An 8,183-nucleotide genomic window follows, 5' to 3' on the forward strand; every position below is an offset into this window, starting at 1 on the left:
GTCTGTCTGTCTGTCTGTCTGTCTATCCTTCTGATATCTGGACATGTATTCTTGTGGTCCCAAATTTTCAGGTAGGGCAATGAAGTTTTAGCCCAAAGACGAACCCTATTGGCAATAGTCCGCAGCGGATAGATTGTTCCACTACTTCGACTTTATTTTGAAAAGTCGTTATATCAACAAGTTATTAAGCGAAGTGGTGTAGGGTATATAGTGGTAGGCTGTGGCCCAGTATAATGTGTATACTCGTTTCTTATTCTTGTCAATTTCAAAATGTGTGGCTTTTTAAGAGATCATTTGCGGAATTCATATATCACTTTAAGGCGCATATCATGTACTCAAGTAAACAAACGAGGAACATATTTAATTTAAAGCAGATTTGTGTGCGTATGTGCATATGCCTATGAGTGGCTCCTCCGGCTGGAAATACATGTCAAAAAAACGGGAGAAAGCTGAAGCTAGCGAGGAACTAAAAGTGAAATATTACAAAAAGTTTCAAAAAAAATTATAATAGTAAACGACATTTCAATCAAATAATGGCGAACTTGAAGGTTTGCAGACCGAACTTTAACCAGCATTAGTCTCAAGTTTGAAACCAGACGAAGTGAAATACGGAATAACATAAATTATAAAAAGAAAAAAACGATGCTCTGCCAATAAATGCCATGAGAAGAATAGTTGTTTTCGAAAATAACCAAGCCTCCACTCCACATAAGCTCAAATCCTGTGGCATCAATTTTTAAGCACATATTTAGAATCCTTTAGCAGTTCTTTGAAAACCAATTACAGGAATCTTCAAGAAGCCTTGATTGTCGGCATTTTATGAGAAAACAGCTTAAAAATAATGACTAAATTTTTTTCATATAAAATAAAGAAAGAAATTCACGCTCGCATGCAATATTTTAAAGAACAGCGAAAGAAGAGAATAACTAAACAATTAAAAAATACTCAAAAAGCAAATTTAAGACAATTTTTCTTCTAAAATAACTACGGCATGAAAATTTAATATTTAATGGTTAGTTTAACATTAGATAAAACAGAAAAAAAAAAATATAAATAAATAAATAAATAAAAAGTAAGAATATCAAATTCGGTCGGGACCGAATCTTTTACACCCATCACCGTTATCTTGAAGAAGACAAAAGAAATAAAAAAAACAAAATTTTCATGCTCTATAATATGGTTATGTATGCAGCTGATTTTTTTCTATTCTCAAAATAAAAGTGTTGGTCGTATACGGCATGTGGGCTTGGCAGGCGTGCCCTTTAGGCCAATTGCAAATTCTTTTCCAAATTTTCAGATGATATCTTCCTTTTCGCTAATGGGAGAATGTTTACCACTAATACTAGTTGCGTAAATAGACAGATGGACAGACAATTAGATGGATATGAAACTGGCCAAGAATATATATACTTCTTTATATATGTGTTGAAAAAAATAATCAAATTTTGATAGACTATATTAGTATTGGGTAGGCGTGTTCAATTTTTTCCATTTTTGCACACAGATGCTATAGCATCGTCTATAGAGTATGCGTTCAAATGTTTGTACATTTATTTGCGGTAGCTTATGAGAACTGAGCGAAAAACCAATTTTTAATTCTCTCTGAAAAAGAGAGGTGCTCTCTGCTTACGTGATGCTGTGGACGTGTCCTTCGCCCGACTTTGCCCACTTTCAAGACTAATCTGTGGCCAAGAACTACTCTAATTCGTCTTTGTGGCCAGGGCAATGTTTACAACGGTCATTACACAGGCCGTAGACAGACTGACATACTTAAATCGACTTAGAATTTGATACGGATCAAGAGTTCATATACTTTGTGCGGTGTCTGATACTTCCTTCTGGGCGTTGCAAATGTTTTGACAAAATGAATACACCTCTCATCCTTCGGCGATGAATAAACAAAAATATTAAAGAAATTCAGTTGCATTTCACTCAAATGACTGGAACTGTAATAAGCACTATCATTAATGTCTAATTCTTCATTTTCAGTTTATAAAAGGACAAACAAACGAACGACGGAACGAACGAAGAAAAAAAAAAAAATCTATAATCGTTAAAGACGTATTGCATAAGAACTTGATTTTTTATAAAGTTTTCTTCGTAAATAGAGTTTTGTTCAAATTAAAAAAGAAACAAATTTTTTCAAATATCATTGAATTTAAATTCTCCTTTGCAGTCCCCTACGAAAAGCTGCGAAAGTGCGTAAAACATCCATATTTACATAAAGTATTTAATTTACAAGAATTCATATCTAACATAGTTTTGTTGTACAACAATTACATACAGCAAAGAAACCAGGAATGATGTCAAATACTGCCTACAAACATTGCTCGCCTATAGAGACAACGTATATTAGCATGACCCCTGAAACGTGTCGTTAAAAAGTTACTACTGCAAAGTAACCTTGGAGCTGCCCAATTTCAAAGGAGAAGAGAATTTTTGTTTTCCTCTTTATACGGCCGACTAATCAGGAGACGTCGTCTACACGTACAACGCATTGATGGTCAGAAAGAAATGGTGAGAAAAAGACAGACAGACATAGGGAGGAGGGGAAAGGGATAGAAATTGGCTGCAGCTTGCGAGCTATATCAGCGATCGGAAAGGGATATACCGCAACCGACCGAACATAAAAAGTTACAAGAATTTGTCTTTTACTAAAGGTGTAATGCTTTCAGTTTTGGCGAAACGCAACCATGTGCTTCAATATGTAACATTCCTTTAAAGAATTTCACAATTCAGAACCGAATCGATCAGACATTTTCTTCATCTACTCCGTGACCTTATGGCAATATATTACAAATTTCTAGGCAATGTCTGCTTTAATGATTATTAAGATGGTCCTTCAACTTATATTCAATTTTTACCAAATTTTTCAAATAAATCAAAGTGTGTAGTGCTCAGCCCCTTTCTATGCTTATGGAGATAAACGAGCAAGATGAACAATACATTTGCGCCATATACCAGGAGGACTTAAGAGTAAATGATTTTAATCTATGGCAGCGTAAGTTATCAGCCAAAAATGAAATCTAACTTATAACAACGCCGTAAGAAACTCATCTTTGAACAAAAACAATTTTATCGATCTAAATACTGGGAGTAGATCTGATTCGCCAGCATAATCATGGAAAAATAAATATCTTCATCATTTTCAAAAATATAATACCGCAATAGCCTCCACTCATATCGCAAGGAATATCAATATAGACAGATTGAAAGATTGGTCAATCGGAAGTTATATGCATGGTCAACTAATAACTTCAAGCAATAAGTTATACAATGAGATCGAATACGAGAGAGATCTAGGTAATCTCTATGAGGTTATATATTACATATCATACTAAGACTGTGCAGCAGCGATGATGTGTGGAAAGCCCCGAAATGTAAAAAAAACATATTCGCTATGCATGCCTTTTGATATTTATTGCGATACGTTTACTCCACTATTTGCAAATACAATCTACCACTTCACCTATAAAATTCAACATCTATAGTCGCTTTTTTTTTCAGCCAATAAGTCCAGTCTAATCACAATACGTCCCTTAAATTTTTTTAACTACAATCATACTCATAGATGTTGGTCAGTAATAGTGTACGCGAAAACCATCATCACCATAAACGATTTCTCCTCTGAGAGAAAGAAAGAGAAAGAGAGAGAGAGAGAGAGGCTTAATAATAAGTAGCTTATAAATACCATACGAAGTCTAAGGTATATGTTGCGACAAGTCTTCTGCTTTTATGATCTTACGGTCGCTTCGACTGCAAGATAAAGCCACGGATATATAAATAATGGGACATTTTGTCAAATGTTATTCATTTACACGGCAGTATGCGAAAATGTGCTGCCACTTCATAGCCAAGTTCCTCGATTCAAGTACGAGCACATAAATAAAGCGAAGACCTAGATGTTTCTTGTTGGTTCGAAAGTACAATATGATGATGATTTAAAGTTTTCGCAGACGTCTCAGACAAACAATAAAATCGTACGTTATGTGAAAGCGAAAGCATTTATCATCGTTTTGAATACACAATTATTTAATACACAATTTATTTATACTCTTCTCCTTTCTATCCAGAAGAATAAAACGTTCATTTTCTATGCATATTTTCTTTTTTTACATTTGCAAAATTAAAGAATGCCTTTAAAACCTTTAAAAAAAAAAAAAAAAAAAAAAAAAAAAGAAAAGGTTTCGTCTAGAGGTACTCTGCTCAGTTTCCTCGACAATTGATAAGATTAAGGTTAAATAAAAGCATTAACCAACACTTAATGGCATTTAATGGTTAAATTGATCGTACGTAACGTTAACAGTTGAACACTTTTACCTCTTATTGGGTACATGATCTTAACTATTGTGCACACTTCCATGACTATTAGGCAATAGTTACTTGTCCCTTGTGCGTTATATTACAATTCCTCAAATAATATAATATTTAGTGTACAATACATGCAAAAAGTTTTATCTATTAAATTATCTAACTCGCCAATAAAAACTTTATAACAATTTGCAAATTAATAGATTAACATTTTTATGCCTCGTAAACGTAAATATTCTCCTAAAGATTTGATCAACTAATGACAAAGCACTTTTTTGATAACGTTCCACACGAGAAATCAAAAATGAAATTTTCAAAAAATTCCAACAAATTATAAAAAAGTGGAAAAAAGTTAGGAAAACCCATAAGAATTAGAAGAAACCTTAAAGATTATTTATGTATAACATAACAGCAAACTAAAAAGTAATTTTTCTAAAGTAACGAAAATTATTTCATAAAGAAAAATAAAAAAAAAACTAAGAGATAAAAAAAAAAAAAAAATATGTATATAAAAAAGCAGGAAAGGCAGAAAAAAAAAAATCAAATGAGTAGAAGAAAAAAGAAAAAAACCATTAACCAGGGAAGAGCACAGAAGAATACAGATATTAACGTAATACCAGTATGTGCTTAATGCTGTTGCCGCTTTTCTTGTTGCTTTTGTTTTTGTTGTTGTCATTTTTGCTATTTTTGTTGCTATTGTTGTCTACTCTATTGCCTAACAGCAGCATAGTGCAGGTGAGTGAGAGTGAAGTTCAATTTCGTTTAAGCCAACTTCTAAACATCTAAAGAGAGGATCGTTCTTCTCTCTTTCTTTCTTCTCTCTCCATATAGTAGCTAACAAACGTTTCACGCTCTTTTCAAAAAATTATTAAATCTCTGCACGAATACATTCACATACGGCATAGCTGTAAATTTATGGCGACAAAAATTCAGCCAACCGTCACAATATCCCTTTTATACAGGCTTTCTTTACAGGTGTTTGTAGATGATTTTTTTAAAATTTTCTCATTTATTTTTTTTTTTTATATTACATCTACATGTATATATGCTACATATATATATATATGTATGAGCAGATAGGCAAGAAATGAATTCGCCGTAATTCTGTACTCGTACACACAACTCAACTAAAAATAACGCTGATAATTCTCTACGCATACACACAACTTTCATTTACTATAGGCACAGTTAAGTTGCGAGAGCGCATTGTTATTATTCTTATTGTGCGGAAAAGGAGAGAATTAATCGCATTAGTTTTATTTGCTTTATAAAAATTCGTGTCGTTTTTCTTATTTCTTTTTTTTTTTTTTTTCAATCAGCTTCAACTGAGAGCGAAAAACATTATTGAGGTGAGAAATCAATGCGTTGCCAATTAGTTAAATGTGTTTAAAAAGAAGAAGAAGAAGAAGAAAAAAACAAAAACCAAAAATTTTTTTAGGATAATTGAATTAATTTCTACCGTTTCTTTCTTCTTTTCGTTTCTATTGCCCCATTCCAGACTTTAACTTCTTTCGTTTTACACTAATAACAAATCCCCGGAAAAAATCCAATAAAGTTTAGTATTTCCGACTTAACGTTTAGCTATCGCTTCTGAAATATTCAAAATATTCTGTACTGAGCCAAATTAAAATCGCCTTTGCAGGAAATAGCGTTTTATTATCGGGCAAAGTCTTATATGAACAAGACGAAGTAGTCCGTTTCGTTTCGCTTACGAGAAGAAGTTAAGTCATTCACTCCACATATGCCAAATTGATTCTAACGCTTATTCTTAAAGAAGTTTGACTGAGGAATAGAACAGAATTTCATGCTCATGTTATTCACGAAACATTTTCGGTACTGTTGGGACTTATCTGCCTGTCACAGAAGGTCCATGTAAATGAAAAGTGTGTTAAAAGATCTCATTCAAGCTTATCATTTGGGCTACGATTTGCACAGAGATTTTCTGAGGGAGAGATTTGTGTCATTCCGAGAAGGTAAAAACCATTCTTTTTTATTATTTTAATTATTAAAAATCGATTTTATAATGATGAAATGGTATTCAAACTTGACCGCGGCCACAAGGCCATTTTTTTTTTTGAAAACACTCTGCTCGCCTTGGCGTTATTATGATTATTTAAAAGAGAAAGAAGATGAGAGCAACAGCATATAAAAGTTGAAAATCTCTGAAAAGCTATTTCCTGTGCTGCGACGGCACGAGCTGGGGCTTGCTCAGAAACTATATCCTTATATATAAATATATTCCTAAATTTATGACTCTATCCTATTCCAGTGTTAGGTGCAATAAATAACTTGAACGCCAAGATATTTCAAAAATGCTTTGCAATACAGTAAACGCAACCTTGGTGTGTTGTTAGATCTCTATCATCCCTTAATATGTGAAAGAATTAATTGCATTTACATCAGCAGTAAGAAAAAAAAAAATTTTAGCGGAAATACAAAAGTACTGCAGCCAAAATGGGCAGTGGTTTGTTAGATTTCAGAAATGGAGAATTCGAACTAAGCGGCAAAGCTCATCAACAGAACTACTAGACAAATTTTATAAAATAAAACATTTGAAGCAATAAGAAATATTGGGAAACATTCTTGCTGAGCTCTTAAAAGGAAAGCAAAAATTGAAGACATTGACCAAGCGAATCTTTCGTAACCTTTAGAGAAGGGAAAAAAAATTAAATTAAATAAATGATGGCAACTATCGCGTAGCCGAGTAGATAGTAGTCGCGACTACCAAGTCGCTGTTCGCGGGCTGGTTATAACTAATGCTACCGAGTCGGTGAAGGCCTAACACTTATACATTGAGCGCACACCCTCACTAGGTTAGGCAAGAAAATGAAACGCTCCACGGGTCTGATGTTTTTGGGGCCCACAATCTAACCTATTTAAAGCTCAGAAAAACTCCACCGTTAACGCTTCCTTCCACAAATTAAGTTATATTATAAAGAATATCCGATAACATATGATATAGTTCTCGCTACGCAATCTCTTGGAAATTCTTTAAAATGTATGCTAAAAAAGCTAAACCTACAAATATTAATCCTAGTAATAAAATTGACTTTAGTTATATCAATATGTAAATGTAGGTTCAGATTATATATAGACTGACAATGCATAGAAATGTACGACGAAGACAAGAAAAACTACTTACGTTAGTGGAAGGTGAAAAGTAGAAAATTTCTGTGAATGTCTCAGCTTACGAAAAATGAAAAAATTCTTTCCGATTTTCACAATGTTTGTGCGGAAATGATTTCTGAATGTCAATCACATTATCGGAAGGAGAATGAAGATCGAAAAAATCGCGCCAAAGTCACTCAAAAATCAAGATGATATTAATAACTTTTTTCAATTATCGTAGTGCTGTGCACTATGCATTCCTTGCGCCGTCTCATGCCATTAACAAGGAATATTCTTTGAATGTTGCGTGAAGCTATTTGCAAAAAGACGAGTACATATAAAAAAGAAGAGATTACACTTATTTCACTTTTTGGATACGATATTATGACCAGTGAGATAAGAACTATTTTGACCAGAGGCGAAATAAATTTCAATGAATCAATTATTTGTTTTCACGATAAGCACAATAGATATATGATTTTGTTGAATAAAATATGTGTACAAAATTGCTATCTCTTGAGCGTTCAGTAGCATTTAAACCTATCTAAAAGTAACCTATAAATATAGGAAAAATCATTTTATATCTATGTTAGTAATATTAGAAGACAATAATTTACGTCAAGCATTTAATTGTATTGACATCAACTAAATAATGATTAACGATTATTATTAATCTCTTCTTTACTTAAAAGATGTTGTTAACTGAAGTGAATACAATTTGACAAAAAAAAAAAAAAAAAAAAAAAAAAAAAAAAAAAAAAAAA

This window comes from Glossina fuscipes, unplaced genomic scaffold (assembly GCF_014805625.2).
Source record: "Glossina fuscipes isolate IAEA_lab_2018 unplaced genomic scaffold, Yale_Gfus_2 0, whole genome shotgun sequence".
Taxonomy (NCBI): Eukaryota; Metazoa; Arthropoda; class Insecta; order Diptera; family Glossinidae; genus Glossina; species Glossina fuscipes.